The sequence below is a fragment of the Ranitomeya variabilis genome, chromosome 6 (genome assembly GCF_051348905.1).
Source record: "Ranitomeya variabilis isolate aRanVar5 chromosome 6, aRanVar5.hap1, whole genome shotgun sequence".
In the NCBI taxonomy this organism is placed as follows: domain Eukaryota; kingdom Metazoa; phylum Chordata; class Amphibia; order Anura; family Dendrobatidae; genus Ranitomeya; species Ranitomeya variabilis.
The window spans coordinates 334,613,921-334,632,911 of record NC_135237.1 but is presented as its reverse complement, the minus strand read 5'-3'; the positions used below and the strand labels follow the sequence as shown (position 1 = coordinate 334,632,911).

Genomic DNA, 18,991 nt, shown 5'->3' with positions numbered 1-18,991 from the left:
AAGTCTGCAGAGACGGCTGTGGATGAGAAAACTCATCATGGGGTCTGGACAAGATGAAGAAAAGAAGAACGACTCCAGAGACGACGTCATCTATAAGGTACTTGGATGTAAATGTTTTTTGTGACACTGACTATTTTTCATGTTTTTATTTATGTTCAGAGCATTAAAGGGGATGTCCAGGTTTGTGATGAGTCTGCAGTCATTCTTTGTGATTGCAGACTTCTGAGTTCTCACAGTGCACACTGACGCTGTCAGGATTCTCTCGTGCCGGTGATTTACATACATGCGGTCACATGCTGACTAGACATGTGTGGCCTCACTCAATGAAAATGAACTGAGCGAGGCCGGGCACATATTCTTCTGCTTCTCTCTGTTTTTCACTGAACATTGAGAGCATTAGGGAGAACAGCTCATCGGTACATGACTAAGTGTGAAAATCGCATGTCTTTGGGGGGGTGGGGGCGCCAAAATAAATTCTTTCCCCGGGTGCCAGAAAACCGACTTACACCTCTGCCGGTATGCTACTGTGAGTGGCGATTACCGGGTCCGGTGGAGGGATGTCTGTGCACACTGCAGCACAGGCAGTGAGGCAGGGACTGAGGGTTTGCACAGAGAGAGAATGGAGACCCGAAGACTGACCGTCCCAGTCTATACCATAGCCTGGAGCCCTCATTATCATAGGAATATGTCAGGTAATTGTTTTTCTAAAGCTTTATAGTGTAGTTTTAGGTCATAGAGGGATGGTTAGGGATGAGCTAGCAAGGTGCAGGGACAGGTAGTGATGGCTAGGGTTGAGCGAAACGGGTCGATCATTTTCAAAAGTCGCCGACTTTTGGCTAAGTCGGCGTCTCATGAAACCCGATCCGACCCCTGTGCTTGTCGGCCATGCGGTACGCGACTTTCGCGCCAAAGTCGCGTTTCAATGACGCGAAAAGCGCCATTTCTCAGCCAATGAAGGTGAACGCAGAGTGTGGGCAGCGTGATGACATAGATCCTGGTCCCCACCATCTTAGAGAAGGGCATTGCAGTGATTGGCTTGCTGTCTGCGGCGTCACAGGGGCTATAAAGGGGCGTTCCCGCCGACCGCCATCTTACTGCTGCTGATCTGAGCTTAGGGACAGGTTGCTGCCGCTTCGTCAGAAGCAGGGAGAGCGTTAGGCAGGGTCCACTAACCACCAAACCGCTTGTGCTGCAGCGATTTCCACTGTCCAACACCACCTTCGGTGTGCAGGGACTGTGGAAGCTATTTTTTTTTTTTTTCCCCTCAGCGCTGTAGCTCATTGGGCTGCCCTAGAAGGCTCCGTGATAGCTGTATTGCTGTGTGTACGCCACTGTGGAAACCAACTGCTTTTTTCAAAGCACATATCCTCTTGTTCCTTCCTTTCTGCACAGCTATCTTTTTTGTTTGTCCACACTTTTTATTTAATTTGTGCATCAGTCCACTCCTATTGCTGCCTGCCATACCTGGCTTACATTACTGCAGGGAGATAGTAATTGTAGGACAGTTTTTTTTTTTTTTTTTTGTTTTTTTTTTGTGGGAGATTAAGATTGGCATTTCTGCTACAGTGCCATCCCTGTGTGTGCCATCTCTCACTGAGTGGGCCATAGAAAGCCTATTTATTTTTTCCGTGATTTGTGTTCTAAAATCTACCTCAACACAAAAACACTACATCAATCAGTGGGAGAAAAATATTGGCCTCAGTCAGGGCTTGTGTGCCACTGCTGTGTGTGCTATCTCTCATTCAGTGGGCTATAGCAAGCCTATTTTTTTTTTTTTTTTTTAATATTATTTGGTTTCTAAAGTCTCCCTGAAAAAAAAAAAAAACCTAAAAAAACAGTGGGAGAGTAATATTGCCCTTTCAGCTTGTGTGCCAGTCTTGACTCCTGGGTGTGCCACCTCTCTCCCTCTCATTCAGTGGGCCATAGAAAGCCTATTTATTTTTTTTTTTTAATATTATTGGGTTTCTAAAGTCTCCCTGAAAAAACAAAAAATACATAAAAAAACAGTGGGAGAGTAATATTGCCCTTTCAGCTTGTGTGCCAGTCTTGACTCCTGGGTGTGCCACCTCTCTCCCTTTCATTCAGTGGGCCATAGAAAGCCTATTTATTTTTTCCGTGATTTGTGTTCTAAATTCTACCTCAACACAAAAACACTACATCAATCAGTGGGAGAAAAATATTGGCCTCAGTCAGGGCTTGTGTGCCACTGCTGTGTGTGCTATCTCTCATTCAGTGGGCTATAGCAAGCCTATTTTTTTTTTTTTTTTTTTTTTTAATATTATTTGGTTTCTAAAGTCTCCCTGAAAAAAAAAAAAAAACCCTAAAAAAACAGTGGGAGAGTAATATTGCCCTTTCAGCTTGTGTGCCAGTCTTGACTCCTGGGTGTGCCACCTCTCTCCCTCTCATTCAGTGGGCCATAGAAAGCCTATTTATTTTTTTTTTTAATATTATTTGGTTTCTAATTCTCCCTGAAAAAAAAAAAAAAACCTAAAAAAACAGTGGGAGAATAATATTGCCCTTTCAGCTTGTGTGCCAGTCTTGACTCCTGGGTGTGCCACCTCTCTCCCTCTCATTCAGTGGGCCATAGAAAGCCTATTTATTTTTTTTTTTAAATATTATTGGGTTTCTAAAGTCTCCCTGAAAAAACAAAAAATACATAAAAAAACAGTGGGAGAGTAATATTGCCCTTTCAGCTTGTGTGCCAGTCTTGACTCCTGGGTGTGCCACCTCTCTCCCTTTCATTCAGTGGGCCATAGAAAGCCTATTTATTTTTTTTTTTTAATATTATTTGGTTTCTAAAGTCTCCCTGAAAAAAAAAAAAAAAAACCTAAAAAAACAGTGGGAGAGTAATATTGCCCTTTCAGCTTGTGTGCCAGTCTTGACTCCTGGGTGTGCCACCTCTCTCCCTCTCATTCAGTGGGCCATAGAAAGCCTATTTATTTTTTTTTTTTTAATATTATTTGGTTTCTAATTCTCCCTGAAAAAAAAAAAAAAAACCTAAAAAAACAGTGGGAGAATAATATTGCCCTTTCAGCTTGTGTGCCAGTCTTGACTCCTGGGTGTGCCACCTCTCTCCCTCTCATTCAGTGGGCCATAGAAAGCCTATTTATTTTTTTTTTTAAATATTATTGGGTTTCTAAAGTCTCCCTGAAAAAACAAAAAATACATAAAAAAACAGTGGGAGAGTAATATTGCCCTTTCAGCTTGTGTGCCAGTCTTGACTCCTGGGTGTGCCAGCTCTCTCCCTTTCATTCAGTGGGCCATAGAAAGCCTATTTATTTTTTCCGTGATTTGTGTTCTAAATTCTACCTCAACACAAAAACACTACATCAATCAGTGGGAGAAAAATATTGGCCTCAGTCAGGGCTTGTGTGCCACTGCTGTGTGTGCTATCTCTCATTCAGTGGGCTATAGCAAGCCTATTTTTTTTTTTTTTTTTTTTTTTTTTTTAATATTATTTGGTTTCTAAAGTCTCCCTGAAAAAAAAAAAAAAACCTAAAAAAACAGTGGGAGAGTAATATTGCCCTTTCAGCTTGTGTGCCAGTCTTGACTCCTGGGTGTGCCACCTCTCTCCCTCTCATTCAGTGGGCCATAGAAAGCCTATTTATTTTTTTTTTTTAATATTATTTGGTTTCTAATTCTCCCTGAAAAAAAAAAAAAAAACCTAAAAAAACAGTGGGAGAATAATATTGCCCTTTCAGCTTGTGTGCCAGTCTTGACTCCTGGGTGTGCCACCTCTCTCCCTCTCATTCAGTGGGCCATAGAAAGCCTATTTATTTTTTTTTTTAAATATTATTGGGTTTCTAAAGTCTCCCTGAAAAAACAAAAAATACATAAAAAAACAGTGGGAGAGTAATATTGCCCTTTCAGCTTGTGTGCCAGTCTTGACTCCTGGGTGTGCCACCTCTCTCCCTTTCATTCAGTGGGCCATAGAAAGCCTATTTATTTTTTCCGTGATTTGTGTTCTAAATTCTACCTCAACACAAAAACACTACATCAATCAGTGGGAGAAAAATATTGGCCTCAGTCAGGGCTTGTGTGCCACTGCTGTGTGTGCTATCTCTCATTCAGTGGGCTATAGCAAGCCTATTTTTTTTTTTTTTTTTTTTTTTTAATATTATTTGGTTTCTAAAGTCTCCCTGAAAAAAAAAAAAAAACCTAAAAAAACAGTGGGAGAGTAATATTGCCCTTTCAGCTTGTGTGCCAGTCTTGACTCCTGGGTGTGCCACCTCTCTCCCTCTCATTCAGTGGGCCATAGAAAGCCTATTTATTTATTTTTTTTAATATTATTTGGTTTCTAATTCTCCCTGAAAAAAAAAAAAAAAACCTAAAAAAACAGTGGGAGAATAATATTGCCCTTTCAGCTTGTGTGCCAGTCTTGACTCCTGGGTGTGCCACCTCTCTCCCTCTCATTCAGTGGGCCATAGAAAGCCTATTTATTTTTTTTTTTAAATATTATTGGGTTTCTAAAGTCTCCCTGAAAAAACAAAAAATACATAAAAAAACAGTGGGAGAGTAATATTGCCCTTTCAGCTTGTGTGCCAGTCTTGACTCCTGGGTGTGCCACCTCTCTCCCTCTCATTCAGTGGGCCATAGAAAGCCTTTTTTTTTTTTGGTTTTTTTAATATTATTTGGTTTCTAAAGTCTCCCTGAAAAAAACAAAAAAAACATAAAAAACAGTGGGAGAGTAATATTGCCCTTTCAGCTTGTGCGCCAGTCTTGACTCCTGGTTGTGCCACCTCTCTCTCTCTAATTGTGGGCCATAGAAAGCCTTTTTTTTTTTTTTTTTTTAATATTATTTGGTTTCTAAAGTCTCCCTGAGAAAAAAAAATAAATAAATTAGGTGGGAGATTAATATTGACATTAGTGCTTGAGTGACAGTCCTGCGTGTGTGTCATCTCTGTGATTTTGTGCCACAGAAAACAGAGTGTGTAACATTGTGCCTGATTTTCCTTGTGGTCTCACCAACCTGTTAAGGGATATTGAAATCATACTGAAGTTATAGCTCACCGTGTAAGTTGTTTGACAGCAACAAATAAAGTTACTTTGGTTAAGATTTTAAAACAATGAGGAAGTCTGGTGCAAGAGGTCGTCGTGGGCGTTCATTGTCAGCTGGTAATGATGGTAGTGGTAGTGGAGCATCAGGTGGTCGTGGGGATAAAAATATTCCACCTAAGTCTGGAGCTGTGGAGCCAGTTTCGTCGTCAGGCTACACAAGGTCTCGAACGCTCTCTTTTCTGGGAGTAGGAAAACCGCTTTTAAAGGCGGAGCAGCAACAGCAAGTTTTGGCTTACATTGCAGACTCAGCCTCTAGCTCTTTTGCCTCCTCTTCCGAAACTGGTAAATGTAAAAGCAGCGCGTCGCTTGTGGATGTTCACGGTCAGGGACAAGTCGCTTCCTTGTCCTCCTCAGCAAAAACTACAACAAGAGAGAAGGATGCAGCAGGCGACACAACGGGTCACTCCATGGAGCTCTTTACACATACCGTCCCTGGCTTAGAAAGTGAAACATTTAACAGGCCATGCCCATTACAAGTATATTCTGACATGGAGTGCACTGATGCACAGCCACAGCCAGAGTACTATGCTGCTCCTTTGACTCAGACCACCACATTGCCCTCTCAGGGCACAGATCCACAATCAGACCCTGATGAGACTATGTTGCCCCGCCACGAACGCTATACCACCGACCGACACAGTGACACAGACGAAGTTGCACACGAGCTCGAAGAGGAGGTAATAGATGACCCAGTTATTGACCCCGATTGGCAGCCATTGGGGGAACAGGGTGCAGGCGGCAGTAGTTCAGAAGCGGAGGTGGAGGAGGGGCCGCAGCAGGCATCAACATCGCAACAGGTTCCATCTGCCGGGCCCGTATCTGGACCAAAACGCGTGTCAAAGCCAAAACCTGTTGGAGCACAGCGTTGCCATCCGGTTAAAGCTCAGTCTGCAATCCCTGAAAAGGGATCCGAGTCTAGGAAGAGTGCAGTCTGGCATTTTTTTAAACAACATCCAACTGATCAGCGCAAAGTCATCTGTCAAAAATGTTCAACTAGCTTAAGCAGAGGTCAGAATCTGAAAAGTCTAAATACTAGTTGCATGCATAGACACTTAACCACCATGCATTTTCAAGCCTGGACTAACTACCAAACGTCCCTCAAGGTTGTAGCACCCTCGGCCAATGAAGCTAGTCAGCAACGCAACATCCCTTCCGTCACTGTAAGGCCACCATTTTCCGCACCACCGGCAGTATCTGTGCAGGTTTCTTTGCCAGCCAAAAGCAGTCAGGGTCAGGGAATCACCAGTTTTGTAGGAGGAAATATTGCATCTAGGGCACCGGCGGAAACAATACCGTCTCCAACCGTCTCTCAGTCTGCCATGTACACCGGCACACCCGAAAGTTCCACGATCTCCAGCTCTCCAGTCCAGCTCACCCTACATGAGACTCTGGTTAGAAAAAGGAAGTACTTATCCTCGCATCCGCGTACACAGGGTTTTAACGCCCACATAGCTAGACTAATCTCGTTAGAGATGATGCCCTACCGGTTAGTTGAAAGCGAAGCTTTCAAAGCCCTGATGGAGTACGCTGAACCACGATACGAGCTACCCAGTCGACACTTTTTTTCCAGAAAAGCCATCCCAGCCCTGCACCAGCATGTTAAACAGCGCATCGTCCATGCACTCAGGCAATCTGTGAGTACAAAGGTGCACCTGACTACAGATGCATGGACCAGTAGGCATGGCCAGGGACGTTATGTGTCCATCACGGCACACTGGGTGAATGTGGTGGATGCAGGGTCCACAGGCGACATCAATTTAGGGACAGTTGTGCCTAGCCCACGGTCTAGGAAACAGTTGGCTGTAGGCGTTCGCACCCCCTCCTCCTCCTCCTCCTCGTCCTCCTGCAGAAGCTACAGCTCTTCCACAGAACGCAGTCTGCCAACCACTCCATCGGCAGATGACACTGTTGCACACCAGTTGTCCCATTATGGGCCAGCTACTGCCAAGCGTCAGCAGGCTGTATTGGCTATGAAGTGCTTGGGCGACAATAGACACACCGCGGAAGTTCTGTCCGAGTTCTTGCAACAAGAAACGCAGTCGTGGCTGGGCACAGTAGATCTTGAGGCAGGCAAGGTAGTGAGTGATAACGGAAGGAATTTCATGGCTGCCATCTCCCTTTCCCAACTGAAACACATTCCTTGCCTGGCTCACACCTTAAACCTGGTGGTGCAGTGCTTATTGAAAACTTATCCTGGGTTCTCCGACCTGCTCCTCAAAGTGCGTGCACTTTGCTCACATATCCGACGTTCGCCTGTACACGCCAGCCGTATGCAGACCTATCAGCGGTCTTTGAACCTTCCCCAGCATCGCCTAATCATAGACGTTGCAACAAGGTGGAACTCAACACTGCACATGCTTCAGAGACTGTGCGAACAGAGGCGTGCTGTTATTTATTTGTGGGAGGATACACGGGCAGGCAGTAGGATGGCAGACATGGAGTTGTCAGGTGTGCAGTGGTCTAAGATACAAGACATGTGTCAAGTCCTTCAGTGCTTTGAGGAATGCACACGGCTGGTTAGTGCAGACAACGCCGTAATAAGCATGAGCATCCCCCTAATGCGTCTGCTGATGCAAAGTTTGACGCACATAAAGGAGCAGGCGTCTGCACCAGAGGAAGAGGAAAGCCTTGATGACAGTCAGCCATTGTCTGGTCAGGGCAGTGTACAGGACGAGGTAGCGGGCGAAGAGGAGGTGGAGGACGAGGAGGATGATGGGGATGAGTATATTTTTAATGCCGAACCTTTCCCGGGGGCACAGGAATTTGGTTGCGTGTCACGGCCGGGTTCTGGTTTTTTGAGGGACACAAGTGACGTAGATTTGCCTGCAACTGCCCCTCAACCAATCACAACCGGAGATTTGACAACTGGAACTTTGGCCCACATGGCGGATTATGCCTTACGTATCCTAAAAAGGGACACACGCATTACGAAAATGATGAACGATGACGATTACTGGTTGGCCTGCCTCCTTGATCCACGCTATAAAGGCAAATTGCAAAATATTATGCCACATGAGAACTTGGAACTAATATTAGCAACCAAACAATCAACTCTTGTTGACCGTTTGCTTCAGGCATTCCCAGCACACAGCGCACGTGATCGTTCTCACACGAGCTCCAGGGGGCAGCAGACTAGGAGTGTTAGGGGTGCACACATCAGAAGTGGCGTTGGACAGAGGGGTTTTCTGACCAGGTTGTGGAGTGATTTTGCTATGACCGCAGACAGGACAGGTACTGCTGCATCAATTGAAAGTGACAGGAGACAACATTTGTCCAGTATGGTTACTAACTATTTTTCATCCCTTATCGATGTTCTCCCTCAACCGTCATTCCCATTTGATTACTGGGCCTCCAAATTAGACACCTGGCCAGAATTGGCAGAATATGCATTGCAGGAGCTTGCTTGCCCGGCAGCAAGTGTCCTATCAGAAAGAGTATTCAGTGCTGCAGGTTCAATATTAACCGAAAAAAGGACTTGTCTGGCTACCCAAAATGTTGACGATCTAACATTCATTAAAATGAACCACAACTGGATTTCGAAATCTTTTGCCCCACCTTGCCCGGCCGACACCTAGCTTTCCTATGAAAAGCTCTTGCCTGTGAATTACTTTTCTAATGTCTAATTTGCTGCAGCTGATTGTACAGCATACGACATGTTTACACCTCCCTAAATGGCAAAACTCCCCACACGGGGCCGTGGTATCGCGACTTGGCGCAAGCACCCGTGAGACTGCTGTTTGTCTGAAGAGGTGGGTGTGCTCGCTTTTGGTTGACGGCATTGCTACTGGGTCCCTCATAGTACAATGTAGTGTCTCTGGCGGTGGTGGTGCGCACCCAACGTCAGACACACCGTTGTAACATGAGGGGCCCTGGGGCGGTCCCGCCGGCCTCAAGAGAGTTCCCCCCTACCCCAGCTCAAAATGTGCTCTACCACGTGCAAAATTATGTCGCACAGCTCCACCAATCTTTAGTCTATTCGCTGACATCATTCAATGTCTGGCACTGACAATACAAATTTGTAGACATCTATGATGCAACTTAAAGTAGTCTGTGTCTGTGTCCTATATTGGCACCATTAAATAGTTACTGCCAAATTACTATGTCAGAAACTCAGTAGATGAGCCCACCCCTGTACCTAAGTATGCCACCTTTTTTTTTTGTTTTGGTTGTTTTGCGAGACATTAACATCTATTTATATTTTGGGAGTACTGGGACAGACACTCCTTGCACTACTCCTCCACTCACCACCAAGCTGCCTGTGTATCCATGTAACCGCTGTAAAACTGCCATGAGCCTATTGTTTGTTATTTTAGGCCTTTGATAGCCTGTCTGCGGCCCCTACTTGCAATACTCCTCCACTGACCACCAAGCTGCCTGCCCGTGTATCCATGTAACCGCTGTAAAACTGCCATGAGCCTATTGTTTGTTATTTTAGGCCTTTGATAGCCTGTCTGCGGTCCCTACTTTAAATACTCCTCCACTGACCACCAAGCTGCCTGCCCGTGTATCCATGTAACCGCTGTGAAACTGCCATGAGCCTATTGTTTGTTATGTTAGGCCTTTGATAGCCTGTCTGCGGTCCCTACTTTAAATACTCCTCCACTGACCAGACCACTGCTGCCCGTGTACCCCTGGAACCAATTATAAAGTGCCTACAGCCAGCCCATTTTCTTATGTTAGGCCTTTGAAGCCTGTCTGCGGTCCCTACTTTAAATACTCCTCCACTCACCACCACCAAGCTGCCTGCCCGTGTATCCATGTAACCGCTGTGAAACTGCCATGAGCCTATTGTTTGTTATGTTAGGCCTTTGATAGCCTGTCTGCGGTCCCTACTTTAAATACTCCTCCACTGACCAGACCACTGCTGCCCGTGTACCCCTGGAACCAATTATAAAGTGCCTACAGCCAGCCCATTTTCTTATGTTAGGCCTTTGAAGCCTGTCTGCGGTCCCTACTTTAAATACTCCTCCACTCACCACCACCAAGCTGCCTGCCCGTGTATCCATGTAACCGCTGTGAAACTGCCATGAGCCTATTGTTTGTTATGTTAGGCCTTTGATAGCCTGTCTGCGGTCCCTACTTTAAATACTCCTCCACTGACCAGACCACTGCTGCCCGTGTACCCCTGGAACCAATTATAAAGTGCCTACAGCCAGCCCATTTTCTTATGTTAGGCCTTTGAAGCCTGTCTGCGGTCCCTACTTTAAATACTCCTCCACTGACCACCAAGCTGCCTGCCCGTGTATCCATGTAACCGCTGTAAAACTGCCATGAGCCTATTGTTTGTTATTTTAGGCCTTTGATAGCCTGTCTGCGGCCCCAACTTGCAATACTCCTCCACTGACCACCAAGCTGCCTGCCCGTGTATCCATGTAACCGCTGTAAAACTGCCATGAGCCTATTGTTTGTTATTTTAGGCCTTTGATAGCCTGTCTGCGGTCCCTACTTTAAATACTCCTCCACTGACCACCAAGCTGCCTGCCCGTGTATCCATGTAACCGCTGTGAAACTGCCATGAGCCTATTGTTTGTTATGTTAGGCCTTTGATAGCCTGTCTGCGGTCCCTACTTTAAATACTCCTCCACTGACCAGACCACTGCTGCCCGTGTACCCCTGGAACCAATTATAAAGTGCCTACAGCCAGCCCATTTTCTTATGTTAGGCCTTTGAAGCCTGTCTGCGGTCCCTACTTTAAATACTCCTCCACTCACCACCACCAAGCTGCCTGCCCGTGTATCCATGTAACCGCTGTGAAACTGCCATGAGCCTATTGTTTGTTATGTTAGGCCTTTGATAGCCTGTCTGCGGTCCCTACTTTAAATACTCCTCCACTGACCAGACCACTGCTGCCCGTGTACCCCTGGAACCAATTATAAAGTGCCTACAGCCAGCCCATTTTCTTATGTTAGGCCTTTGAAGCCTGTCTGCGGTCCCTACTTTAAATACTCCTCCACTGACCACCAAGCTGCCTGCCCGTGTATCCATGTAACCGCTGTAAAACTGCCATGAGCCTATTGTTTGTTATTTTAGGCCTTTGATAGCCTGTCTGCGGCCCCAACTTGCAATACTCCTCCACTGACCACCAAGCTGCCTGCCCGTGTATCCATGTAACCGCTGTAAAACTGCCATGAGCCTATTGTTTGTTATTTTAGGCCTTTGATAGCCTGTCTGCGGTCCCTACTTTAAATACTCCTCCACTGACCACCAAGCTGCCTGCCCGTGTATCCATGTAACCGCTGTAAAACTGCCATGAGCCTATTGTTTGTTATTTTAGGCCTTTGATAGCCTGTCTGCGGTCCCTACTTTAAATACTCCTCCACTGACCACCAAGCTGCCTGCCCGTGTATCCATGTAACCGCTGTGAAACTGCCATGAGCCTATTGTTTGTTATTTTAGGCCTTTGATAGCCTGTCTGCGGTCCCTACTTTAAATACTCCTCCACTGACCACCAAGCTGCCTGCCCGTGTATCCATGTAACCGCTGTAAAACTGCCATGAGCCTATTGTTTGTTATTTTAGGCCTTTGATAGCCTGTCTGCGGTCCCTACTTTAAATACTCCTCCACTGACCACCAAGCTGCCTGCCCGTGTATCCATGTAACCGCTGTAAAACTGCCATGAGCCTATTGTTTGTTATTTTAGGCCTTTGATAGCCTGTCTGCGGTCCCTACTTTAAATACTCCTCCACTGACCACCAAGCTGCCTGCCCGTGTATCCATGTAACCGCTGTAAAACTGCCATGAGCCTATTGTTTGTTATTTTAGGCCTTTGATAGCCTGTCTGCGGTCCCTACTTTAAATACTCCTCCACTGACCACCAAGCTGCCTGCCCGTGTATCCATGTAACCGCTGTAAAACTGCCATGAGCCTATTGTTTGTTATTTTAGGCCTTTGATAGCCTGTCTGCGGCCCCAACTTGCAATACTCCTCCACTGACCACCAAGCTGCCTGCCCGTGTATCCATGTAACCGCTGTAAAACTGCCATGAGCCTATTGTTTGTTATTTTAGGCCTTTGATAGCCTGTCTGCGGTCCCTACTTTAAATACTCCTCCACTGACCACCAAGCTGCCTGCCCGTGTATCCATGTAACCGCTGTAAAACTGCCATGAGCCTATTGTTTGTTATTTTAGGCCTTTGATAGCCTGTCTGCGGTCCCTACTTTAAATACTCCTCCACTGACCACCAAGCTGCCTGCCCGTGTATCCATGTAACCGCTGTGAAACTGCCATGAGCCTATTGTTTGTTATTTTAGGCCTTTGATAGCCTGTCTGCGGTCCCTACTTTAAATACTCCTCCACTGACCACCAAGCTGCCTGCCCGTGTATCCATGTAACCGCTGTAAAACTGCCATGAGCCTATTGTTTGTTATTTTAGGCCTTTGATAGCCTGTCTGCGGTCCCTACTTTAAATACTCCTCCACTGACCACCAAGCTGCCTGCCCGTGTATCCATGTAACCGCTGTAAAACTGCCATGAGCCTATTGTTTGTTATTTTAGGCCTTTGATAGCCTGTCTGCGGTCCCTACTTTAAATACTCCTCCACTGACCACCAAGCTGCCTGCCCGTGTATCCATGTAACCGCTGTAAAACTGCCATGAGCCTATTGTTTGTTATTTTAGGCCTTTGATAGCCTGTCTGCGGTCCCTACTTTAAATACTCCTCCACTGACCACCAAGCTGCCTGCCCGTGTATCCATGTAACCGCTGTAAAACTGCCATGAGCCTATTGTTTGTTATTTTAGGCCTTTGATAGCCTGTCTGCGGTCCCTACTTTAAATACTCCTCCACTGACCAGACCACTGCTGCCCGTGTACCCCTGGAACCAATTATAAAGTGCCTACAGCCAGCCCATTTTCTTATGTTAGGCCTTTGAAGCCTGTCTGCGGTCCCTACTTTAAATACTCCTCCACTCACCACCACCAAGCTGCCTGCCCGTGTATCCATGTAACCGCTGTGAAACTGCCATGAGCCTATTGTTTGTTATTTTAGGCCTTTGATAGCCTGTCTGCGGCCCCTACTTGCAATACTCCTCCACTGACCACAATGCTGCCTGGAGTGCCTGCCTGTGTATCCATGTAACCGATGTAAAACTGCCATGACTGCCTACTGTTTGTTATTTTAGGCCTTTGATAGCCTGTCTGCAGCCCCTACTTGCAATACTCCTCCACTGACCACACCAATGCTGCCCGTGTACCCCTGGAACCTATTTAAAAGTTCATAGAGCCTAGTTATATATTTTATTTACTATTAATAAGGCCATGATGGACTACGCTGTACCACGCTACAAGCTAACCAGTCGACACTTCTTTTGCGAGAAAAGCCATCCCAACCCTCCACCAGCATGTAGAAGACCGCATTGTCCATGCACTCTGGCAATCTGTGAGTACAAAGGTGCACCTGACAACAGACGCATGGACCTGTAGGCATGGCCACGGAAGATTACGTGTCCATTACGGCGCAATGGGTTAATGTGGTGGATGCATGGTCCACAGGGGACAGCCTACTAAGTCTGTCTGCAGTCCCTAATTCAAATTGTCCTCCACTGTCTAAATCGGAACTTCCACCTTCTGGCTTTCGGCCTATAGTATCAGAAATTAAACTGCATTTGGCCTTCAACTTTGGTTAGGGCCTACTAACGGCTTCTGCCCCTCCCTGGTGTTGCCCTCAACTAAATAAAGCTGAGCTTCAACCTTCTGCTCCAAATTACCATTTTGAAAAATGCAATAGGCTTTTCAGGCCTACTAAAGGTGTCTGTCTGTGTGCCCCTGCCTGGTGTTGTCCTCAACTAAATAAAGCTGAGCTTCAACCTTCCGGCTCTCATTAAGTGGTTTTAAAAAAAAAAATGGTGGTTAGGGCCTACTAACGGCTTCTGCCCCTCCCTGGTGTTGTCCTCAACTAAATAAAGCTGAGCTTCAACCTTCCGGCTCTCATTATGTGGTTTTAAAAAAAAAAAATGGTGGTTAGGGCCTACTAACGGCTTCTGCCCCTCCCTGGTGTTGCCCTCAACTAAATAAAGCTGAGCTTCAACCTTCTGCTCCAAATTACCATTTTGAAAAATGCAATAGGCTTTTCAGGCCTACAAAAGGTGTCTGTCTGTGTGCCCCTCCCTGGTGTTGCCCTCAACTAAATAAAGCTGAGCTTCAACCTTCTGCTCCAAATTACCATTTTGAAAAATGCAATAGGCTTTTCAGGCCTACTAAAGGTGTCTGTCTGTGTGCCCCTCCCTGGTGTTGTCCTCAACTAAATAAAGCTGAGCTTCAACCTTCCGGCTCTCATTATGTGGTTTTAAAAAAAAAAATGGTGGTTAGGGCCTACTAACGGCTTCTGCCCCTCCCTGGTGTTGTCCTCAACTAAATAAAGCTGAGCTTCAACCTTCCGGCTCTCATTATGTGGTTTTAAAAAAAAAAATGGTGGTTAGGGCCTACTAACGGCTTCTGCCCCTCCCTGGTGTTGCCCTCAACTAAATAAAGCTGAGCTTCAACCTTCTGCTCCAAATTACCATTTTGAAAAATGCAATAGGCTTTTCAGGCCTACTAAAGGTGTCTGTCTGTGTGCCCCTCCCTGGTGTTGTCCTCAACTAAATAAAGCTGAGCTTCAACCTTCCGGCTCTCATTATGTGGTTTTAAAAAAAAAAATGGTGGTTAGGGCCTACTAACGGCTTCTGCCCCTCCCTGGTGTTGCCCTCAACTAAATAAAGCTGAGTTTCAACCTTCTGCTCCAAATTACCATTTTGAAAAATGCAATAGGCTTTTCAGGCCTACTAAAGGTGTCTGTCTGTGTGCCCCTCCCTGGTGTTGTCCTCAACTAAATAAAGCTGAGCTTCAACCTTCCGGCTCTCATTATGTGGTTTTAAAAAAAAAAATGGTGGTTAGGGCCTACTAACGGCTTCTGCCCCTCCCTGGTGTTGTCCTCAACTAAATAAAGCTGAGCTTCAACCTTCCGGCTCTCATTATGTGGTTTTAAAAAAAAAAATGGTGGTTAGGGCCTACTAACGGCTTCTGCCCCTCCCTGGTGTTGCCCTCAACTAAATAAAGCTGAGCTTCAACCTTCTGCTCCAAATTACCATTTTGAAAAATGCAATAGGCTTTTCAGGCTTACTAAAGGTGTCTGTCTGTGTGCCCCTCCCTGGTGTTGTCCTCAACTAAATAAAGCTGAGCTTCAACCTTCCGGCTCTCATTATGTGGTTTTAAAAAAAAAAATGGTGGTTAGGGCCTACTAACGGCTTCTGCCCCTCCCTGGTGTTGTCCTCAACTAAATAAAGCTGAGCTTCAACCTTCCGGCTCTCATTATGTGGTTTTAAAAAAAAAAATGGTGGTTAGGGCCTACTAACGGCTTCTGCCCCTCCCTGGTGTTGCCCTCAACTAAATAAAGCTGAGCTTCAACCTTCTGCTCCAAATTACCATTTTGAAAAATGCAATAGGCTTTTCAGGCCTACTAAAGGTGTCTGTCTGTGTGCCCCTCCCTGGTGTTGTCCTCAACTAAATAAAGCTGAGCTTCAACCTTCCGGCTCTCATTATGTGGTTTTTAAAAAAAAAAATGGTGGTTAGGGCCTACTAACGGCTTCTGCCCCTCCCTGGTGTTGCCCTCAACTAAATAAAGCTGAGCTTCAACCTTCTGCTCCAAATTACCATTTTGAAAAATGCAATAGGCTTTTCAGGCCTACTAAAGGTGTCTGTCTGTGTGCCCCTCCCTGGTGTTGTCCTCAACTAAATAAAGCTGAGCTTCAACCTTCTGGCTCTCATTAAGTGGTTTTAAAAAAAAAATGGTGGTTAGGGCCTACTAACGGCTTCTGCCCCTCCCTGGTGTTGCCCTCAACTAAATAAAGCTGAGCTTCAACCTTCTGCTCCAAATTACCATTTTGAAAAATGCAATAGGCTTTTCCGGCCTACTAAAGGTGTCTGTCTGTGTGCCCCTGCCTGGTGTTGCCCTCAACTAAATAAAGCTGAGCTTCAACCTTCTGCTCCAAATTACCATTTTAAAAAATGCAATAGGCTTTTCCGGCCTACTAAAGGTGTCTGCCCCTCCCTGGTGTTGTCCTCAACTGAACAAAGCTGAGCTTCCACATTCTGGCTTTCGCCCTATACTATCAGATATTAAACTGCATTTGGCCTACTAGTGTGGTTAGGCCCTTGAAACAGTGTCTGCTGCTCTTGGGTTTGCTACTCCACTGAACAAAGCAATGCCGCCTGTTTAGTCCTGTTACCAATTTTGAACTGCATGTAGCCTACTTTATTCTTTGGCCCTATATCTGTTTCCTCCTCATCCTGCCCATTGCCCAGCCACTGCTAAATGAGTCTGCTGGTACATTGACCTAGACCACTACATTCCCCTTGTACTCTACACAGCCAGAATCTGTCCCTGCTGAAAGTAAGGTTCCCCTTCCCGCATGTTATACCACCTTACACAGGGACAAAGAGGAAGGTGCAGATGAAAGTGCAGGTTCCTTCATCAGGTGGGGGGGCATACTCGTTGGCGACGTCACTGGCACAGGGCCCCTCAGAGTACGCAAAAGTGTCGCTGCTGGTGGGAGGCGCCCCCGCCATGCAAACACACCGCCGTACTTTGAGGGGCCCTGTGCCAGTGGCAATGCGAACGAGTGGGCCCCCCCCCCCTGCTTGCTCAGGATCACAGCACTTGCAACTTTTAAATACTTACCTTTCCCTGCAACACCGCCGTGACGTAGTCCGCATTTCCTGGGCCCACGAAAAACTTGAGCCAGCCCTACTCCCCCCACAACTTTCCCCCAATTCCCTATGCCCAACTATTATTATACAGTTAATTAAGATTGGCAAGCTTCAGAAACAAGAATGGATGTTTTTGGCATTAAAATGGGCACTGTAGGTGTTTTCCTGGCCTCCACTCACTGCCGACTATGCTTCCCCATTGACTTGCATTGGGTTTCGTGTTTCGGTCGATCCCCGACTTTTAGCGATAATCGGCCGACTGCACTCGACTCGACTCTGGACAAAATCGGGTTTCCCAAAACCCTACTCGATTTTAAAAAAATGAAAGTCGCTCAACCCTAGTGATGGCTACTTGCGGATATGTGCGGCACTTGCGGTTTTGCACTTGCGGTGAGACAAAAAAAACACTGCTGCAAGTACCTCATTTGTCGGATCGCTGCAAAACTGCAAGTGCCGCACATGTCCGCAAGTCCCATAGGGAATGAATGAGGCCGAATGCAGTGTTGCCGTAAGTGATCCGTTACGTGGCAGATGCGGAAAAGCTGCCAGATCTGCTGCAAAAGGCTACCTTCACATCAGCGATTTTTGCCAAAGTCACTGCCGATAGTGTCATACTCACCAATGGGGGAGGTAGCACTAAAAGTGCCTAGGCCAGCAGAAACTGTAAATACGGCCCTGACAGCAGTGGGATCGGCGTGATCTCTCCGGTCTAAACTGTGACAAAGTGGTAACAGTTGTGGGCTCTGCGTGACCCCCACGGCTGTTATCCATGACAATCATCAGTAAAATTACTACTGAGAAGAAGAGCTGTGAAAGCATAATTTTTGCCTTTATGTTGTTTTGTCTACTTTATGTGCACATAGTCATGTGAATCTGCAGAAGTATAATATGTATTTAGACCCCTTGTTGGCTTCAAACTGTTTTCACAGATGTGAACTTTCATGGAATTTTTCTTTAAATCAATTTTTAATGCAATGTTACACAAATTAAATGTATTTAAATGTTTTGGGGATTATAACTTACTTTTCCTGATAAAAATCAAATGTTCTATTTATGCTGGTTGGGCACACACAAAATAATACTGGTTTCCCCCTTACAACTTGATTTTTGCTTTTGGTATGTAAGCAGGTTGTTGCGGGATGCAGCAACAGACAGAAGGCAGAGCAAGGGTTAACAAATTTAACAGTTTTAATTTACAAGGGAGTTAGCTCCTCGCAGGGAGATAAATGGTTAAATGAGGGTTAAACAGTTCAATGGCTAGAAATAGGCAAAGTTAATGAGCAATAAACAAAATAACGGCAGTTCTTTTAATCACTTCTCTAGTCAGAGGCTTCCCAGTTCACAACTGAAGCTTTGAAGGCAGTGGTGCCAACAAAGGCTGGCAAGGTGCTGTTCCAGTGGGGTCTTGCAAACAAAGGTCCATCTTCTGCCGGTATTGGTCGGTCTCCGGCACCTTCCACTGAGCCCCTAGTCCTTAAGTTGGTGCGGCCAAAACAAACAGGGTCGCAGCACGGTCAGAGTCCAATGTGGACTGGCAAGTGTTCAACTGGCAAGGTAGGTCGCAAATGTCTGTCCAGTACTCGGCTTTTTCTATGCGGCATGTGCGCTGTACTCACAGTCATGGAGCGCACGTGTCTCTCTCTGAGCAGCTGCCGTCACCTGAATGGCTGCTCTGCACTGCTCTGCTCGGTTTGTGCTGCTCTGCGTGTCCACCTATACCAGTAAATCTCTCACGCAGTAAGTCTCTCACAGCAGTCCGAGATCTGTGCTCTGTGGCCGGGAGCTTTCCCCAACCAACTCTCGCTTGGAGTACTCTGACCAACACAGGTGCTACTACACGTCTATCAGTCTTGGGGAACACACCTCAGGATCCTGTACCCAGCCCCCACTCCTCCGCGTGAGCACCGCACTCTGCACAGCCGGGCACACGGCGCTCTGCATACACACTGTCTCACTGGAGCGCCCGCTGAAGCTCTGCTGGAGCACGGCTCCGCGCTGTCTCTCTCGCTGCAGAGTGCGCCGCACACCTGCCTCCGCTCTCACTGCAGGCGGGGAACTCACTCTTTCTTTGCGCGCTTTTTCCTCACTGCCTGGCTTAGCAACACACACTCTTCCTGGGTCATGGGGCCTGTCCTGTCCTGTCCCCCATTCTTTCCCCCAGGCAACATGGGACGCAGCCTCCGAAGTTCCGGACCCAGCATGATGCAGGCACCTGCAGCTTGGTCTTCCTCCTTACAGGGACATGACCTCTGA

The 18,991-nt window shown here is 46.5% G+C and overlaps 1 long non-coding RNA gene across 2 annotated transcripts in view; it reads left to right on the top strand.

Moving 5' to 3' along the window:
* LOC143781153 (uncharacterized) overlaps window positions 1-18,991 on the top strand; it is a 93,987-nt gene that overhangs the window by 49,539 nt on the left and 25,457 nt on the right. The window lies entirely within an intron of this gene.